Source organism: Salmo trutta, chromosome 38 (genome assembly GCF_901001165.1).
Source record: "Salmo trutta chromosome 38, fSalTru1.1, whole genome shotgun sequence".
NCBI lineage: Eukaryota > Metazoa > Chordata > Actinopteri > Salmoniformes > Salmonidae > Salmo > Salmo trutta.
The window spans coordinates 2,762,896-2,783,340 of NC_042994.1; positions in this window are offsets into that span (position 1 = coordinate 2,762,896).

Sequence of the window (20,445 nt, forward strand, 5' to 3'; positions counted from 1 at the left end):
TGAATGAGGGTGAGGTAACAGACATAATTCCGATAGACGAAAAGCTATTATCCCAAATTCCCGCCGACCTCATTGAAATAATTAAACATATGAACGAGTCCGGGACGACCGATGAAAACCAATTATCCCAAATCCTGCCCGCCCTAGTTTGTTTTAATTAAAAATGTCACGTCCTGACCAGCAGAGGGCGTAATTGTGTTAGTCTTGGTCAGGATGTGGCAGGGGGTTTGTGTTTGTTAAATGTTGTGTGGGTGATTGGACTCCCAATTGAAGGCAGGTGTGTTGAGTTGCCTTTGATTGGGAGTCCTATATAGGAGTGTGTGTTTTTCTTTGGGGTTGTGGGTAGTTGTCCTTGCACTGCATTGTATGTGCCTGCAAGACTGTTGCTGTCGTCTTTATTGTTTTTGTCCAGTGGATACTTTACTCCTTTTTTTAAATAAAAAAACATGAGTATCCACATACCTGCTGCGCCTTGGTCCATTCTTGACGACGGTTGTGACAAACAATATGAACGAGAGCATAAGATCTTCTACACCGGACCCCACACAGACCCCGCCATTAACGCCCATGTCCGAAGAGTCTGAAACGCAATAAGATGTTTTTGAGGAATTGGAAAATTGTCTAATAAATCAGGAGGGAGATGGTCTTGATAGAAGTGTCAGGGTTGTGTACAGAAATAAATTCAGCAATACAGAGATTAGACAGTTTTTCGATTTCACATGGTTGAATCAAAATCTTGATTATGCGTTTTTTTACGTGATGATTTTGGATACTCTGAATGAACTGTTAGACAGGGCAAAAGATTATGGCAAACCTCGTGATGTATTATAGTTATAAATTTGTGGAGATAGCATGCAAAACACTATCTCTTATTTTACCCAATGGTGAAGCAGATCTTGAACAATTTATAGCCCTGCTGGAACGACTTGTTCAACCAAATTTATCCGTCATAGCCGATAGAACTTTAGAGTTTGTAGTGCAAATAATACGTCAACCCCTGGGTGGTGGGGGGCAGAGAAGGAAACTAGATAGCCTAATGCAATCAGAAATCATAAACAATAAAAGGGCATGCCTCATAAACGTTCACAATCCCGGTAATAAGCTATGCTTTGCAATAGGCCTAGCACATTTACTCAACCCTGGATGTACGGATCTAGAGGCGTTACAAAAGGCTAGAGAGCTTCAAAATGCTGTCGGTCTGGGCATACAGGATGCTGTGGCATTCTCTGACATAGTCAAATTTGAAAACTTTCTGAACATCAAGATTGTGGTTTTGTACCACAGTAGAGCTAATGCAGCTCTCTTGAAATTCCAAAACAACCCACAACCTCATCCTCAGATTCTGTACTTATATGTGTAAAACGACCATTATTATGCTGTTACCAACATCTGCACGTTTTTAGGCGCAACTTATGTGTGTCCAGCCTGTCATACCGGCTACACCCGAAAGGGGGGGGCACTCGTGCCGTTATAACTGTTCCGTATGTCTGGATGAAAATTATCCGATGCTGCCCTTAAACCTGACACCCTGTGAGGATTGTCACAGGACATGTCGTTCGGCCTACTGTTACGAAAAACACAAAATTGAAACATGGCACCCCAAGGCCTGTAGATCTGTAAGCAGTTGTGACATTAACAAGAAATGTCCAAAATGTCAATGCAATTACAACCTTAAAATAGACAGCCCTAAACCTTGTGTGTGGAATCATACATTGCCCAATCTGTAAAGGGCCTTTGAAAAGCAGAGACTCTGAAGTGGTTCAAGAAGTGCCACACGAGTGCTATATTCAACCCTTGGCTGAAGATGAACATTCAGAGAAATACGTTTTTTATGATTTTGAGACTAATCAACAATCAGGGGGTTCATTTGCCTATTTTTGTATCTACCATGACTTTCAAGGGGGATAAGTGGTCAGCAGAGGGACCCAATTGTGCACTCCTCTTTCTAAAACATTTCAGAAAACCCCAGTACAGAAACTTCACGTTTATAGCGCACAATTCTAGAGCATATGATTCATACCTTCTTTTGAACCCTCTGATACAGCAAGGCGTTGCACCCAGTGTCATAGCTCAAGGTAGTAAAATCTTGTGTTTTGTAGACCCCGCTTTCAACCAGAGATACATTGACAGTTTAAGCTTCTTACCAATGAGATTGGCTCAAATGCCTGAGGTCTTGGGTTTTGAGAACTCTGTGAAAGGGTTTTTCCCCCATTTTTTTTTACATCTGAGGAGAATCTACATTATATTGGATCTTATCCGAGACCCGAAATGTACGGTTGTGATCAAATGTCTCCCAAAGAGCGAGAGAGATTCATGACATGGTACGAGACAATATGTCACAGCACTTTTGATTTCCACAAAGAGATGGAGTCATACTGTGACAATGACGTAGTTATACTTCATGAGGGGTGCCTCAGATTCAGAGCAGAGGTAATCAAAGACGCAGGCATTGACCCCTGGAGTTGTACAACTATTCCATCGGCATGCATGAAAACCTATCGTACACACTTTCTACCTACAGCATCTATAGCTATCCCCTCACCTGACAACTACCGACGGCAATTCAAGTCATACTCTAGTGGCTCCATTCAGTGGTTGGAGTTCTTGACCGAGGATAAAGACATTTGTATTCAACATGCTTTGAATAGGGGTGAGAAGGCGCTTGGAGCTTATCATGTAGACGGATACACACAGATTGACGGTGTTGAGAACGTGTTTGAGTACAACGGTTGTTTCTTCCACGGTTGTAAATCTTGCTTTGAGCCACAGGCCATGTGTGTCCTCACCCAAAAGAATTTTGGGGCAATGTACCAAGAGTTTCAAGACAAATTGGAATCTTTACAGGCTACTTATGGTTTGAAAGTGAATGTGATGTGGGAACATGAGTGGACCACACTCAAAAAGTCTGATCTTCATGTTCGAGCTTTCCTTTCCAGCTTTGACACACCAGAACCGTTGGAACCACGACAGGCCTTGTATGGAGGCCGTACCAATGCTTTGACATTGCGGTATGTAGCGCAACCAGACGAGACAATAGGATATGTAGATTTTACATCTCTTTATCCTCATGTAATGAGTTCCTCATGCTATCCTATGGGGCATCCTGAAATTATTCACCGCGACTTTGACTTACCCCAAAACTATTTTGGTCTGATCAAAGCAACTGTCTACCCTCCTAGGGGTTTGTTTATACCAGTGTTGCCTTACAAGGGACCTCAAGGAAAACTTTTCTTTCCCCTATGTCGCACCTGCAGTGAAAACAACAACCAGGAAAAGCCTTGTGACTCAGATCAAGAAAGAGCCCTGACAGGTGTATGGGTCACAGTTGAATTCTCTAAGGCTCTAGAGATGGGGTATCGTGTGGCCAAAATCTTTGAAGTGTGGAACTTTTCCAGGAAATCAGACATTCAAGACTATCATGACAGAGAAGGCATACTTCTTGACCCTGACAGAATAGAGGTCAACAAGACCAAACGAAATGTGTCAATATTGTACTTAAACTCGCTTTGGGGGAAGCTTTGGTAGAGATGCAATATGCTAACAACGTCGATCATTAAAAACCCCGAAGAATTTTGGGAATTTGTTTTTTCGGACCAATATGCAATTTCACATTTTTCATTCTTGAGTCAAGACAATGCAATGGAGACGTAACAAGAAGTGGGTTCTACCCCCGGGTAAAGTAAATGTGTTTCTTGCAGCAATTACCACGGCCTATGGCCGACTTGAACTGTACGCCCTCATGGAGCAGCTTCAGAGGAGGGTTCTTTACCATGACACAGACTCTGTGGTCTATGTAAGTAAACAGGGTGACTGGAACCCCCCACTTAGCAACTATCTGGGTGGTTTAACGAGTGAACTCAAAGATGGCGACCATATCACAGAATGGTCCTCCTGTGGGCCCAAAAGCTATGCTTTTAGGACTAAAGACAATCACGTGGTGTTGAAAGCCAAAGGCGTGACTCAAAACTACGAAAATGCCCCGCGTGTAAACTTGGAATCAATCACATGCTTGGTCGAGGGGTTCATAAACGATCGGAATAGTGACTTGGAGATTTTGAGCTCCTACAAAAAAATTGTTAGGGGTAAAAAGGTCTTCCATCTCAGGAATGCCCCACTTACTAAAAGATTCAGGGTAGTCTATGACAAGAGACTGCTTTTACCTAACGGGACCACATTGCCCTTTGGCTACTGACTTATGCTACAAGCCCCAGTGTGTCTTAAAGCTTAAGATATAATGGCTGCTGTAGAAGGTTTTGACCCCCGGTTGCAACTACCATTTTCGGCCTTAATCGCAGGCCCCTCCAACAGTGGTAAAACTTGTTTTGTAAAAAGTATTTTAGAGAATTCTGAACATGTGTTATCTCAGAAGCCTGACAATATTGTGTGGTGTTATTCGTGTTATCAACCTTCGTATGATGAATTGTTGAAGAAAATAAAAATCAAGTTTGTTGAAGGAATACCTCAATCCCTGTCTGATGATGAACTTTTTCCTCCTCATAAAAACAATCTGCTGGTTCTGGACGATATGCTATTTGCAGGTAGCGAACATCCTGAAATTGCATGAGCTTTTACCCAATATACTCATCATAGAAACCTGTCCGTGCTTTACTTGATGCAGAATGTGTTTCACCAAGGTAAAAACAGCCGTACCATTAGTTTTAACGCCAATTACATGGTTTTGTTCAAAAACCCTAGAGACAAACTACAAATTAACACTCTAGCTCAGCAGATGTACCCGGGAAGGAAATCCTACTTTATGGAGAGCTATGAGGACGCTACCAAAGCACTATTTTCTTATTTAATCGTGGATTTAAAAGCAAATACTCCAGAACACCTGCGGCTCCGAACAGGCCTGTTCCTGTGGGAGTGGCCGGCTGTGTACATTCCTAAAAAGTAACCGCTATGTCTCTGCGTTTAAAAAGAAACCTGCCCCTCTTGAGAAGCCTAGTTGGGGCTACAGCTGAAGAACAGAAGGCCATGTGGATCACTGTTCTTCAGATCTCATATTAACCCTATGTGAGATTGCTTTGAATCTTCTCAAAGGGCGCATTCCACTCACCCTGACCCAATTAAAAAAATTAAAGAGACAAAAGACCGTGATCAAACTCTTTGCCAATAAAAGAGCCAGTCTTTGAAAGAAAAGACAACAACAGTCTGGGGGTTTTCTTCTGCCATTGCAAACTATAGCTGTGCCCTTCATCACCAGCCTTATTGCTGCCAGACGTGGGGGTTGAACACAGAGTGTGATGGCAAATAAAATGTACTTGGTGCCTCAACAAGAGTTGGATAGACTTAAAAAACAAATGCAGGGTTCTGAAAATATCAGACAAACAGCGGAAAATTATTTGGATACGGCCATGAAGGATATTTTGAACCGAAAAGGATTGAACCCCTATGATAAGGTCCAAAAATACACAAAACTCTTGCAAAGCCTTCCCTGTAGCTCAGTTGGTAGAGCATGGTGTTTGCAATGCCAGGGTTGTGGGTTTGATTCCCACAGGGGGCCAGCACAGGAAAAAAAGTATGAAATGTATGCGTTCACTACTGTAAGTCGCTCTGGATAAGAGCATCTGCTAAATGACTAAAATGCAAAGGTATTTGGCCTTGGTAAAACAAGGTGAGAGCGATACCAACCATTTAACGCTTTCCCTACCGGAACTTTTAAAAGATGACGCGCCTAGAGAGAGCCATGTACCTGTGATCTTACCGGCTGAAGATCAAATGCATGTTGAAGATAATGTTATGCATGACATGTTGACACATGTTCCGGCACGTAACAGGAAAAATGTTAGATACATTATGAACAAGCTAAAAGACTCAAAGGGGACCGCTACTTGGAATTACAAAGGAGAGTTTATCCTTCAGGGCGCTGTTGTCAAGGGTTCACATATGCTTGACTTGCTTAAAAGTACCACGGCAGCCCACAAGGTTGATGATGACAGAAGACCACCAGGGTGGTGTTAGTTTCTTAAGGCCCTGGCAATCCTCAACGTTCCCCTCTCGGGGGTACCTAACCATAAGCTTCGTCAACAGATTCAAGCTTTAAAACAAAACCCTTCAACGAGCTACAGCACCCCTAAAGATGTCGCAACAACCCACCCCCCCTATAAAGAGGATGATGATGACTCATTTAACCCCATGAAGTCCTCCGGACCTTTTCCTAATCCCGATCTCTCGGGTGGTTAGACTTTGAATTACTTTTGAATGACTATGATTAAATTCAATACATTTTATTTGAAAAATTAAGCAATTTAACATTTGTGGCATTCTTGAAACATTTGACGTGAGCATACGCCTTGATTACACGGTCTTAAAGGACACACATTTGAACACTTGATATTTTCTAACAAAACAAGCTACAACGGTATCATTACTTCTTAAATCATCATTATAAAGAGACATAACATCTTCAAAAGAAACTCCACGGGCTCTTTGACATAGCTAGAATACACAGTGTTGACCACATGTTGTGGAAAGGTTATCTTGCACTTGTTTGATGCTGTAGTAGATCTTTGATCCGTTTTTGGTCAAAAATTCTTTAATAGATTTGGGGAAATGTGAAAAACCAGGGGGAAAGCCGTAGGAATCAAAAGAAGTTGAGATTTTTCTTCCTCCTTCATCTTCTAGTGTCACAGCTATCCAATGTTCACCCGGCATGTGTTTAGGATGGGTATTGACAATAAACATGGCCGGCTGCTCCGGCCATTTCTCAATAGGTAATTCATCACAAGCCAACACTCCATAAAATTGTTTTCCAATCAATCGGGTCATGAGCCCCTCCAACTCTTGTGTATTCATGTCTTTGCTCAACGATCCACTAAGACCTGTCTTCGGGGCATTCACTTCCAAGATTGAATCAGAGCATGCATAAACAATCATGCTAACTGTACAGGGTAAAGGTGTACGGAAACGCATTTCCAGCCTGAGGTTACCTTGGGACACCACAGACAGATTTCCTGAGGTGTCATCATCAGGGTATAAATTGAAAGCATACAATGTGTAACCCTCTGCAAAATCATTTCTGTCAATAGGTAAAGAGAGATCTTTTAGATGCCTTCCGGTAGCCAGGAATAGATTGGAAAATTCTCGCACAGATATGTTGTTATTATATTGCGTCTGGAAAGCCTTAGCAGGGACCTGACGTCCGTCCTGACAGAGAGCTACATACTCTGCATTGAAGTGTTGAAAATTAAATGGGTTTTTATGTAAGCTGTCCATATTAGAGGCGTGATCAACCAAACCTATAACCACTGTCATGACGTTGCCCTCTCTCTGGGTACAGAGAACACAGTTGAACCCCCTCCCTCTGCACCAGGCCTTTTCTATGCACCATTCCCCTACCTACCTCCCCCTACCCAGGCTGCTGTGGTGAGAGGGGTCGTAAAAATTCCAAAGGAGAATGTCCTGCCTCATGGCCCAGTTTTGAGACAGAGAGTGGTTTCATAGAAGGGACCAAAGGATTCTTCCACCTCACAGGACGGGGTAACTGAACGACATTTATGTTCTGGAGAAGGTATAAAAGATCGGTGAAGATTCAAGCTACAAACTGGTCCGTTGGGTACAATTTTATGAAACTCACGAGAGACAATATTGCCATATTACCATACTAAGGTTTATATACTAGCCTCAGCGATGAGACTTACATCTAATGGTTGTATAAAATGTATGAATAAGGATAAAGCTATTTGGAATACGTTGAGATGCTATGTACTGATGTTAATGTGATAGAATGTATTTCTGTTCAAAGCTTAAATCAGTCATCGGCACGCCCCCCAGGGTCACAAACAGGACCAGGCGTCATGTGACAAGCCTGTTCTATGTTCACGTATAAAACCCCCACCCTGATTTTCTTTCATCAGACCAGGCCTCCACTCCATTACGAGTTGGCCAATAGGTTTGACCATCCAATTCCTCTACTGAAAGTTAACTACACCACGTTGTTAACTTTTAGACTATCGATACCGACAGAATAAGAACAAGTCTTTGATATTAATTATTAGTCTGCAGCTAAGTACTCGATATCATCGAACGCGAAGATCGACGAAACATCCATTCTATAACGACATTAATGAATGTCGCTTTGAAAGATCCATTCTAACCAAGAGAGAGAGAGAACGCGGACAAAACTCTCCAACAGGACAAAAACTCTCCAACAAGGATCCCGACGACACACTGAGCGTAAATATATATTGGTTGCAATTGATCCCGAATGAGTGAGCGTTCATGTGCAAAGGGTTAGCATATCAATTGTTAATATTAATGAACTCTGTGTTCCTCCTCAGCTGCCCTTTATGACCCTTTGTTTAACAAGCCGCCATGCCGGTTTAGCCCACTAGGGCACATTCCTCTACCTTTTCTTTGTAACAATAACTACTGTTTGTATGCTTTCTGTGAATTACTTTGTTTAGTAAATAAATTATTTTAAGACAGTTGATGTATGGATGATTTAGTAAAGGCTGGGTTTGTGCAGATACAACATTTTACAACGTTTGGAATGAGACTGGACGCAAGGTAAAATACACCATTTAAACCAGAAGATAATCGGCCTATACTACAATATAATATATAATGTTATAATATAGGAAAGTTATATTAGGAAAATTATAACTTTGTAATCTGAATATTTTCCTTGGTGCCCCGATCTCCTAGTTAATTACAGTTAAACGATTAATCAGTTTAATCGCGTGATAATAATTACAGGGAGTTATTTTGATAAACATGTCTTCAGTTAATGGTGCCCAAAGACACGACACCACATAGCGGGGTAAAGGGCCTAGAAAAAGGTTTTCTTGACTGCAGATTATACTGCCCACACGCATGCTAAAGGTTTTCATGGTAATTCTTTGGAGAGGGTAAAGGGCATTTCCTTTCATCAAAGCCTGTGTGTGACCCAGACGAACTGCCGGAGATACAGACACTTTTTTAATAAAAAGCGTTTCCCCCAACACTTTTAAACTAAAGTCACCGTCTGGGGCAGACATCAGACAAAACTCATCCTTGGCCCTGGTTAATTTTAGTCTTAAATCAACCGAATTTAAGAGTAAACGTTCTTGAAAGAAAATGTCAGTGTATAGGCCCTAGCAGATGAAACTCTTGAGATTCGGCACAGTAGCGAGCGCGTGCCTCCAGTCCTTTGTTTGCACCGGTGGAAGGGTCTATCGATTTCATAGTGACTCCTGCAGGATCCTTGCTAAACAGCCTGGCGCTGAATTGTGTCTTGAGAGTGTCTTCGGAGTAGTTGCGTAAACACTCCATGATGGCCCTTTAGCGGTATGTGGCACTGCTTTGACTGATTAGGCGTTCACCCAAAGTCACATCCACTTGGGAGAAGATGGTGGCCACGGGGTAATTAATGAGACTCACTTTGGCATCGTCTGCAATATTAGTACCATCTCATTTGGTCACTTTTAGACGTAAATGCACCAAGGTGTTGTTGAGGTCCAGATAGTTGTCACCGTGACCTGGTATGAAAAATTCTATAGGACTGTTGTCGGTAATGGTAGAGAGTGGGGCTATCTCCACATAACTGGACCTATCTATTGAATGTTGGGTATAGGGGGCCGTGAAAAGATCGAGGTCTGTCTTTATAGCTTCAAAGGACATGCGGTGTAAAAAAGCCATTTTTCTTGGTTCTTTTAGAAAATACTTCCGAGTATTCTTTTTGTCGTTTTAGGTCCAGACCTCCTCACTTTACCACGTCTTTGCCTTACTGAGTTTCTTTTAACGGTTAACCTCCACTTTTTAGGGGCTGGCCTGCGTCTTATACCCGGAGGTCTCTTTTTTGGTCTTCGAGACAACATCATGAGCCTTCTCGGCATCTGGTGACGCCCTTCGGGTCATAGCATTGGCTACAACCTCACTTACTATATTTTTAGCCGCTGATTTTTTATGTGGTTTGGCTATGCTGAGGCCTCTCTTCATAAACGGTAAAACCATCCTAAAGAGGTTACGAAATATACCGCCTATCCCCGAACCGTACATGGTTGGGGGATCCATGATAGCCGGGTAACCCCATTACCCACTTGATCAACATAGTATGAGACATAGCGGTTAGGGTCGAGATGGTGGTTGTGTTCCATAACCATTTCATTTATTTGTATTATGTTTATAAAAAAAATTAAAAATTAAAAACATATATGTATAATACTAATGATATATTTATTATATATGTAGAGAGGCTTTAGAGGGCCTAAAGTGGAGTTTTACAATCGTTTTACCATAAGTAAATTCGATGTTTTCGTTCTGATCCGTTTTAAGCTCAACCAGAATGTTTTCAATATATTTCTTGCTTACAGGTACGTAGTGTGGCTTGTCGTTGGTGACAGTGACTATCCCTCCATCCTTTCCCTCTATATGAACTGTTCTCAGGAGGGGCACACAACTGTCTCCTACCCTTTGATAGGATATGATGTCGGTATACACAAATATGTTGTAAAACCCTGCATGTATATCCGCAGGGAATGGGGATAATATATCTTTCACATACGTCCATTTATTGGGAACCATCCCCAACATGTATGCTAAATTACCTGTGGTCTTTATACCCCTATCCGCAGCCCCTGAGATTTGTACACGTTTATGAATAGGGTTGTAGCTCAAGAGTATTTCCGTATTGTTCTGGGTTAAGAGTTCATTCAACTCTGAGACGATCCTGTCGACGGTTCTATAGAACCCTTTTTTAATCTTTAGAAATTTCGCAGGTTCCGATATCCTTTTGCAATAAAAATCCCGGTCCTTATCTTTGAAATTATACCAGCTGTGGGGGTATGTAATCTCGCTGAGACCTACTTCCCAGGCCTCGGATAACTCTATAGGCTTTGGAAAATAGTTGTATAATTCGAACTTTGGTTCTTACGATATATGTGTGCAGACGCATTACTGGGGAGGGTCAGGTAGAAGCCGCTGTGTTCCATGATGCACTCCTGTGTACACGCGAATGCTGTTGTATTTATCATGCCTGAGGGTTTAAGTTAACCCCCGATGCCTCCACCACATCTTGCTCTAAAACCCAACTGTTAAACTTTTGGGGCCAGTTTTTCCAACGGACCAACACCCATTTTGTTACCCTTTTCTCTCTTATGATCTAGAATCTCCTCCACGTGAAAGACTTTGTCTTTGCCCATCTGTACCTTCTTTAGTTCCTTCTCATAAAACGATCCCTCTATAAGCTCCCCGTCATAATCTTTTATCTTGTAGATAGGGGGTATGCGAGGTAGACATTCGGTAACGGTGAACACCTCATCGCTGTAACCTTGCTCATATTTTTTGTCGTAAACACCCCTCAACTTGGATATACGTACCAAGTCCCCCACTATGAATTTAAAATCAATTTTTTTCTTACAGCGAAGGGGGAACAAACCATACAGATTTTTAAAGACTTGAAAAGAGTTTTCAGAAGAGACCTCTGCGGGCTTCATCCTTATAGTCTTATGGTAGCTGTAGTTGTAACCCTTTACTAAATCTTGAACTATATCGATATATCTATGCGTGTTGTGAGCTGAAAAATATCTCCACATCCGCTCCATCAGAGTTCTGTTTAAGCGTTCAACAACTGAAGCTTTCAAATCCGAGCCTGTAGCTCCTTAGGGTCTGACCCCCATGACGTATTGGAGTCCTGGTATGTTGTAGGAATATCCATGGTATATGCTGAAATTAAGAACCGGAGGCTTTAAGGGACCTACTTTAATTGTTGAACCAGTCCTTTGGGGGTCAGGGCGTGGTTAACGCAGCCGCGTACTTAGTTTTCTTCGGGGGCTGACCCTTCTGAGGATGACCCTTCTTGGGGTTCCTTTGAATCATAATCCTCAGGATTCGTATATATTATGCACTTCCTTAGCCGAGCAATGCTCTGCCACTGTTGGCTCTGTACAAAAAGAACGTCCAACAACTCTAACATTTTCAATTCCATTAGATCCCAACTTTTAAAAGGAATAAGCATGCGCAACCTGAAATCCCCAGTCAGGCCACCATCACGAATGTTTTGGTTGCGGGTTTCCTCGTTGCTGATATAGAACTCCACGCATCCACAAGGAAGTCCATTCTTTCTCTGTATTTTCACCCTGTGAAATACTCTTCCTGAGGAGTCTGGGGTACCTTCCCAACGGGTCTTGTAGCCCGTGAACAAGCTATACCCCTTTGTGATATCTCAGTTCGGGACACAAAACCTTGCGAAAAACCGACCAGTCTTCAGCCCCATATAGTCCACTCCTAAAGTCTGGTCTGTATATTCTCCACCTTCGGCTACGGTATAGAGTTTCACTCTACGGGACAGGTAATCAAACTGATACCCCCAGGGCTGTCCATTAGACATCATCACTTGATCTTTCAGTGCAGTTGCGGGCGGTATTTGGGTTCTATACACACACAGAAACCACTTTCGTGGCGCATCGTATATTGCTGCTTTATACTGGGCCTTTTCTCTATGTTTCAGCCGAGGTCCTGCTTCCGTTGTTACGGTCATCGATGCTTTGCCATATCCATGTTTATTTTTAAAATCTTGTTTAGTGTTCTGGGGCCGCATGTGTCTGGGTCTTATTTGTAAGGCGTCTGCCTCCAACACAAAGCTCCCCGGACATTCCTAATTCATAGACAACAACCCTAAGAGCAATAAAATAGGTGGGGTGTGGGGCCATCGTCTTTGAAATGTTCAAACACAACCCCCCCAGTTCAACGAGGTCCCTACACTTCAATCATCATGACAACTTCAAAGGAATAGATGCAATATAGATATAAAATAACACACACTCTAACACGTGACAGAACAGGATGCAACTATATGACCCTAACCACGTGACACCTTCCCGCCAGGATGTCCTGACAGGATGCCCTTATTTGGGCATGTACGCCCCATCCGGACATAGGGTCATAAATCACGATTTTGACCGATGCCGTCTTCTTTATTTTCTCTCATGCACATTTTTGTTTCTTGAAACAAACATCCGTTACAACTGCAGCTGTAGGAATAATATAGTGTCGTGTCTTTGGGGCACCATTAAACTGAAGACATGTTTATCAAATAACTCCCTGTAATTATTATTACGCGATTAAACTGATTAATCGTTTAACTGTAATTAACTAGGAGATCGGGGCACCAAGGAAAATATTCAGATTACAAAGTAAAAATTTTCCTAATATAACTTTCCTATATTATAACATTATATATTATATTATAGTATCTGACCGATTATCTTCTGGTTTAAATGGTGTATTTTACCTCGCGTCCAGTTTCATTCCAAACGTCGTAAATTGTTGTTATCTGCACGAACCCAGTCTTCACTAAGTCATCCATACATCAATTGTCTTAAAATCATTTATTTACTAAACTAAGTAATTCACAGAAAGCATACAAACAGTAGTTATCGTCACAAAGAAATGGTAGAGGAATGTGCCCTAGTGGGCTAAACCGGCATGGCGGCTTGTTAAACAAAGGGTGATACAGGGCAGCTGAGAAGGCACAACAGAGTTGATAAATATTAACAATTGATATGCTAATCCTTTGCACATAAACGCTCACTCATTCGGGAACAATTGCAACCAATATATATTTACGCTCAGTGTGTCGTCGGGATCCTTGTTGGAGAGTTTTTGTCCTGTTGGAGAGTTTTTGTCCGCGTTCTCTCTCTCTCGGTTAGAATGGGTCTTTCAAAGTGACATTTGTTCATGTCGTTATAGAATGGATGTTTCGTCGGTCTTCGCGTTCAATGATACCAAATTTCTAGCTGCAGACTAGCAATTAATATCAAAGACTTTTTATTATTCTGTCGGTATCGATAGTCTAAAAGTTTAACCACGTGGTATGGTCAAAGTTCAGTAGAGGAATGCCTGGTCAAACCTTGGCTCCCTCTTCTGAGGTAAGCTGGTCTAAAGAAAGTAATTCTGGGTGGGAGTTTTATACTGAACATAGAAACGCTGTCACATGACGCCTTGTCCTGTCTGTGTCCCTGGGGGCGTGCCGATGACTTAGTTAAGCTTTTGAACAGAAATACAATTCTCTCACATTAACATCAGTACATAGCATCTCAACATATTCCAAATAGCTTTATCCTTATTAATACATTTGATACAACCGTTTAGATGTAAGTCCCATAGCTGAGGCTATTATATAAACATTATTATGGTAATATGGCTATATTGTCTCTCGTGAGTTTCATAAAATTGTACCAAGCGGACCAGTTCGTAGCTGGATTCTTCACCGATCTTTTATACCTTCTCCAGAACATAAATGTCGTTCGGTTCTCCAATTCTGTGAGGTGGAAGAATCCTTTGTTCTCTCAATGAAAACCCTCTGTCTCAAAACTGTGGCCTGTTAGGCAGGACATTCCCTTTGGAATTTACGACCGCCTTCACACAGCCTTTTGTCAGAAGTATAGAGGTCGGGGGATGGTGCATAGAAAACCCAGAGGGCAACGTCATGACAATAGGGTCTACTTTAGGTTTTAATATAGTATACTATAGGGTCCAATATAGGGTTTAATATAGTATACTATAGGGTCTAATATAGGGTTTAATATAGTATACTATGGGGTATATTATAGGGCTTAATATATTATATTTAAAAATATATATATTTAGCGTGGCAAGTCAGTTAAAACCTCTTACATCTACACGTTCCGCTAGCGGAACGTCTGCTCCAATATCCAATGATGGGCGGGGCGCGAAATACAAACTCCTCTAAAATCCGAAAACTTCCATTTTTCAAACATATGACTATTTTACAGCTATTTAAAGACAAGACTCTCCTTTATCTAACCACACTGTCCGATTTCAAAAAGGCTTTACAGCGAAAGCAAAACATTAGATTATGTCAGCAGAGTACCCAGCCAGAAATAATCAGACACCCATTTTTCAAGCTAGCATATCATGTCACATAAACCCAAACCATAGCTAAATGCAGCACTAACCTTTTATGATCTTCATCAGATGACACACCTAGGACATTATGTTATACAATACATGCATGTCTGTTCAATCAAGTTCATATTTATATCAAAAACCAGCTTTTTACATTAGCATGTGACGTTCAGAACTAGCATTCCCACCGAACACTTCCGGTGATTTTACTAAATTACTCACGATAAACGTTCACAAAATGCATAACAATTATTTTAAGAATTATAGATACAGAACTCCTCTATGCACTCGATATGTCCGATTTTAAAATAGCTTTTCGGATGAAGCACATTTTGCAATAATCTAAGTACATAGCCCGGCATCACAGGGCTAGCTATTTAGACACCCAACAGGTTTAGCCTTCACCAAAATCACATTCCCTATAAGAAAAATGTTCTTACCTTGCTTGTTCTTCGTCAGAATACACTGCCAGGACTTCTACTTCAATAACAAATGTAGGTTTGGTCCCAAATAATCCATCGTTATGTTCCATCAAGACGTTTTGTTCGTGCGTTCTAGACACTATCCCAACGCTAAATCTCGGCCACGAGCATGTCGCAGAATTTGACAAAAAATGTCTAAATATTCCATTACCGTACTTCGAAGCATGTCAACCGCTGTTTAAAACCAATTTTTATGCAATTTATCTCGTAGAAAAGCGATAATATTCCGACCGGGAATCTGCCTGTCTGTATACTGAGGGAAAAACCGAAAGCCGGGGGCGGGGCGGGTCGCGAGCGTAAGGCTTAGTCCACTGAGTGACCACTCAGCTTTTGCTCTCGTGTGCTTCAGCCAGGGCTTTGAATTACGTCATTCCTGTTTTTCCCGGGCTCTGAGACTTCATTGGAGACGTGGGAAGTGTCACGTAACAGCAGAGATCCCTTGTAATAGATAGAGAGAATCAACAAGGGCAAGAAATGTTCAAACAGGGTACTTCCTGAACAGAAGCATCTCAGGTTTTTGCCTGCCATAGGAGTTCTGTTATACTCACAGACACCATTCAAACAGTTTCAGAAACTGTGGAGTGTTTTCTCTCCAAAGCTAATAATTATAGGCATATTCTAGTTTCTGGGCAGGACTAATAATCAGATTAAATCGGGTACGTTTTTTATCCAGCCGTGAAAATACTGCCCCCTAGCCATAAGAGGTTAAGAACAAATTCTTATTTACAATGACGGCCTAATGACGCTGGGCCAATTGTGCCCTGCCTTATGGGACTCCCATTAACTGCCTGTTGTGATACAGCCTGGAATCAAACCAGGGTCTGTAGTGACACCTCTAGCACTGAGATGCAGTGCTTTAGACCGCTGCACCACTCAGGAGCCCTACTATGGGGGCTTGGACAAGTTTTACATGGGTCGTGAGCTCATGACTTGAGACTGAGCTGTGGCTAAAAGATCTGCTTTGTATATCTGAAAGGGAGCAAGATAATATACCTAACTCGTCATTGCACAGTTTTTTTTTTAGCTCTGCGTGAGTGTCATGGTCATCGCAAAACAAACTGGGAAATAATTTCTGTAACTTCATTAATGTACAAGATATTGCCTAATGTCCATGTTTTATTGACTTAAGTCCATATTAAGGCTACATATCTCAAGTCTGAATCGGGCCCTTCATACACATCTTGCAATTAACATTGTATTTGTTTTGATTTTTTGCTGTATAATTTATCATGAGAATGATTTTGGGTTTAACTATCCAAATCAAATCAAATTTATTTATATAGCCCTTCGTACATCAGCTGAAATCTCAAAGTGCTGTACAGAAACCCAGCCTAAAACCCCAAACAGCAAGCAATGCATGTGAAAGGAGCACGGTGGCTGGGAAAAACTCCCTAGGAAAAACTCCCGAGAAAGGCCAAAAACCTAGGAAGAAACCTAGAGAGGAACCAGGCTATGAGGGGTGGCCAGTCCTCTTCTGGCTGTGCCGGGTGGATATTATAACAGAACATGGTCAAGATGTTAAAATGTTCGTAAATGACCAGCATGGTCAAATAATAATAATCATAGTAATTGTCGAGGGTGCAACAAGCACGTCCGGTGAACAGGTCAGGGTTCCGTAGCCGCAGGCAGAACAGTTGAAACTGGAGCAGCAGCATGGCCAGGTGGACTGGGGACAGCAAGGAGTCATCATGCCAGGTAGTCCTGAGGCATGGTCCTTGGGCTCAGGTCCTCGGAGAGAAAGAAAGAGAGAAAGAGAGAATTAGAGAGAGCATATTTATATTCACACAGGACACCGGATAAGACAAGAGAATACTCCAGATGTAACAGACTGACCCTAGCCCCCCGACACATAAACTACTGCAGCATAAATACTGGAGGCTGAGACAGGAGGGATCAGAAGACACTGTGGCCCCATCCGATGATACCCCCGGACAGGGCCAAACAGGCAGGATATAACCCCACCCACTTTTCAAAAGCACAGCCCCCACACCACTAGAGGGATGTCTACAACCACCAACTTACCGTCCGAAGACAAGGCCGAGTATAGCCCACAAAGATCTCCGCCACGGCACAACCCAAGGGGGGGCGCCAACCCAGACAGGAAGACCACGTCAGTGACTCAACCTACTCAAGTGACGCACCCCTCCCATGGACGGCATGGAAGAACACCAGTAAGTCAGTGACTCAGCCCCTGTAAAAGGGTTAGAGGCAGAGAATCCCAGTGGAAAGAGGGGAACCGGCAAGGCAGAGACAGCAAGGGCGGTTCGTTGCTCCAGCCTTTCCGTTCACCTTCACACTCCTGGGCCAGACTATACTTAATCATAGGACCTACTGAAGAGATAACGTGTAGGTATGTACGGCAGGACCAAATCGGAAAGATAGGTAGGAGCAAGCCCATGTAATGCTTTGTAGGTTAGCAGTAAAACCTTGAAATCAGCCCTTGCCATAACAGGAAGCCAGTGCAGGGAGGCTAGCACTGGAGTAATATGATCAAATCTTTGGGTTCTAGTCAGGATTCTAGCAGCCGTATTTAGCACTAACTGAAGTTTGTTTAGTGCTTTATCCGGGTAGCCGGAAAGTAGAGCATTGCAGTAGTCGAGCCTAGAAGTAACAAAAGCATGGATTCATTTTTCTGCGTCATTTTTGGACAGAAAGTTTCTGATTTTTGCAATGTTACATAGATGGAAAAAAGCTGTCCTTGAAACAGTCTTGATATGTTCTTCAAAAGAGAGATCAGGGTCCAGAGTAACGCCGAGGTCCTTCACAGTTTTATTTGAGACGACTGCACAACCATCCAGATTAATTGTCAGATTCAACAGAAGATCTCTTTGTTTCTTGGGACCTAGAACAAGCATCTCTGTTTTGTCTGAGTTTAAAAGTAGAACATTTGCAGCCATCCACTTCCTTATGTCTGAAACACAGGCTTCTAGCGAGGGCAATTTTGGGGCTTCACCATGTTTCATTGAAATGTACAGCTGTGTGTCGTCCGCATAGCAGTGAAATTTAACATTATGTTTTCGAATGACATCCCCAAGAGGTAAAATATATAGTGAAAACAATAGTGGTCTTAAAACGGAACCTTGAGGAACACCTAAATTTACAATTGATTTGTCAGAGGACGAACCATTCACAGAGACAAACTGATATCTTTCCGACAGATAAGATCTAAACCAGGCCAGAACTTGTCCATGTAGACCAATTTGGGTTTCCAATCTCGCCAAAAGAATGTGGTGATCGATGGTATCAAAAGCGGCGCTAAGATCTAGGAGCATGAGGACAGATGCAGAGCCTCGGTCTGACGTCATTAAAAGGTAATTTACCACCTTCACAAGTGCAGTCTCAGTGCTATAATGGGGTCTAAAACCAGACTGAAGCGTTTCGTATACATTGTTTGTCTTCAGGAAGGCAGTGAGTTGCTGTGCAACAGCTTTTTCTAAAATTTTTGAGAGGAATGGAAGATTCGATATAGGCCGATAGTTTTTTATAATTTCTGGGTCAAGATTCGGCTTTTTCAAGAGAGGCTTTATTACTGCCACTTTTAGTGAGCTTGGTACACATCCGGTGGATAGAGAGCCGTTTATTATGTTCAACATAGGAGGGCCAAGCACAGGAAGCAGCTCTTTCAGTAGTTTAGTTGGAATAGGGTCCAGTATGCAGCTTGAGGGTTTGGAGGCCATGATTATTTTCATCATTGTGTCAAGAGATATAGTACTAAAACACTTTAGTATCTCCCTTGATCCTAGGTCCTGGCAGAGTTGTGCAGACTCAGGACAATGGAGCTTTGGAGGAATACCCAGATTTAAAGAGGAGTCCGTAATTTGCTTTCTAATGATCATGATCTTTTCCTCAAAGAAGTTCATAAATTTATTACTGCTGAAGTGAAAGCCATCCTCCATTTGCGAATGCTGCTTTTTAGTTAGCTTTGCGACAGTATCAAAAAGACATTTCGGATTGTTCTTATTTTCCTCAATTAAGTTGGAAAAATAGGATGATCGTGCAGCAGTGAGGGCTCTTCGATACTGCATGGTACTGTCTTTCCAAGCTAGTCGGAAGACTTCCAGTTTGGTGTGGCGCCATTTCCGTTCCAATTTTCTGGAAGCTTGCTTCAGAGCTCGTGTATTTTCTGTATACCAGGGAGCTAGTTTCTTATGACAGATGTTTTTAATTTTTAGGGGTGCAACTGCATCTAGGGTATTGCGCAAGGTTAAATTGAGTTCCTCGGTTAGGTGGTTAACTGATTCTTGTCCTCTGACGTCTGAGGGAGTCTGGAAGGGCATCAAGGAATCTTTGGGTTGTCTGAGAATTTATAGCACGACTTTTAATCTTCCTTGGTTGGGGTCTGAGCAGATTATTTGTTGCAATTGTAAACGCAATAAAATGGTGGTCCGATAGTCCAGGATTATGAGGAAAAACATTAAGATCCACAACATTTATTCCATGGGACAAAACTAGGTCCAGAGTATGACTGTGGCAGTGAGTAGGTCCAGAGACATGTTGGACAAAACCCACTGAGTCGATGATGGCTCCGAAAGCCTTTTGGAGTGGGTCTGTGGACTTTTCCATGTGAATGTTAAAGTCACCAAAAATTTGAATATTATCTGCTATGACTACAAGATCCAATAGGAATTCAGGGAACTCAGTAAGGAACACTGCATATGGCCCAGGAGGCCTGTAAACAGTAGCTATAAAAAGTGAGTGAGTAGGCTGCATAGATTTCATGACTAGAAGCTCAAAAGACGAAAACGTCACTGTTTTTTTTTTTTGTAAATTGAAATTTGCTATCGTAAATGTTAGCAACACCTCCGCCTTTGCCGGATGCACGGGGGGTATGGTCACTAGTGTAACCAGGGGGTGAGGCCTCATTTAACACAGTAAATTCATCAGGCTTAAGCCATGTTTCAGTCAGGCCAATCACATCAAGATTATGATCAGTGATTAGTTCATTGACTATAACTGCCTTGGAAGTGAGGGATCTAACATTAAGTAACCCAATTTTGAGATGTGGAGTATCACAATCTCTTTCAATAATGGCAGGAATGGAGGAGGTCTTTATACTAGTAAGATTACTGAAGCGAACACCGCCATTTTTAATTTTGCCCAACCTAGATCGAGG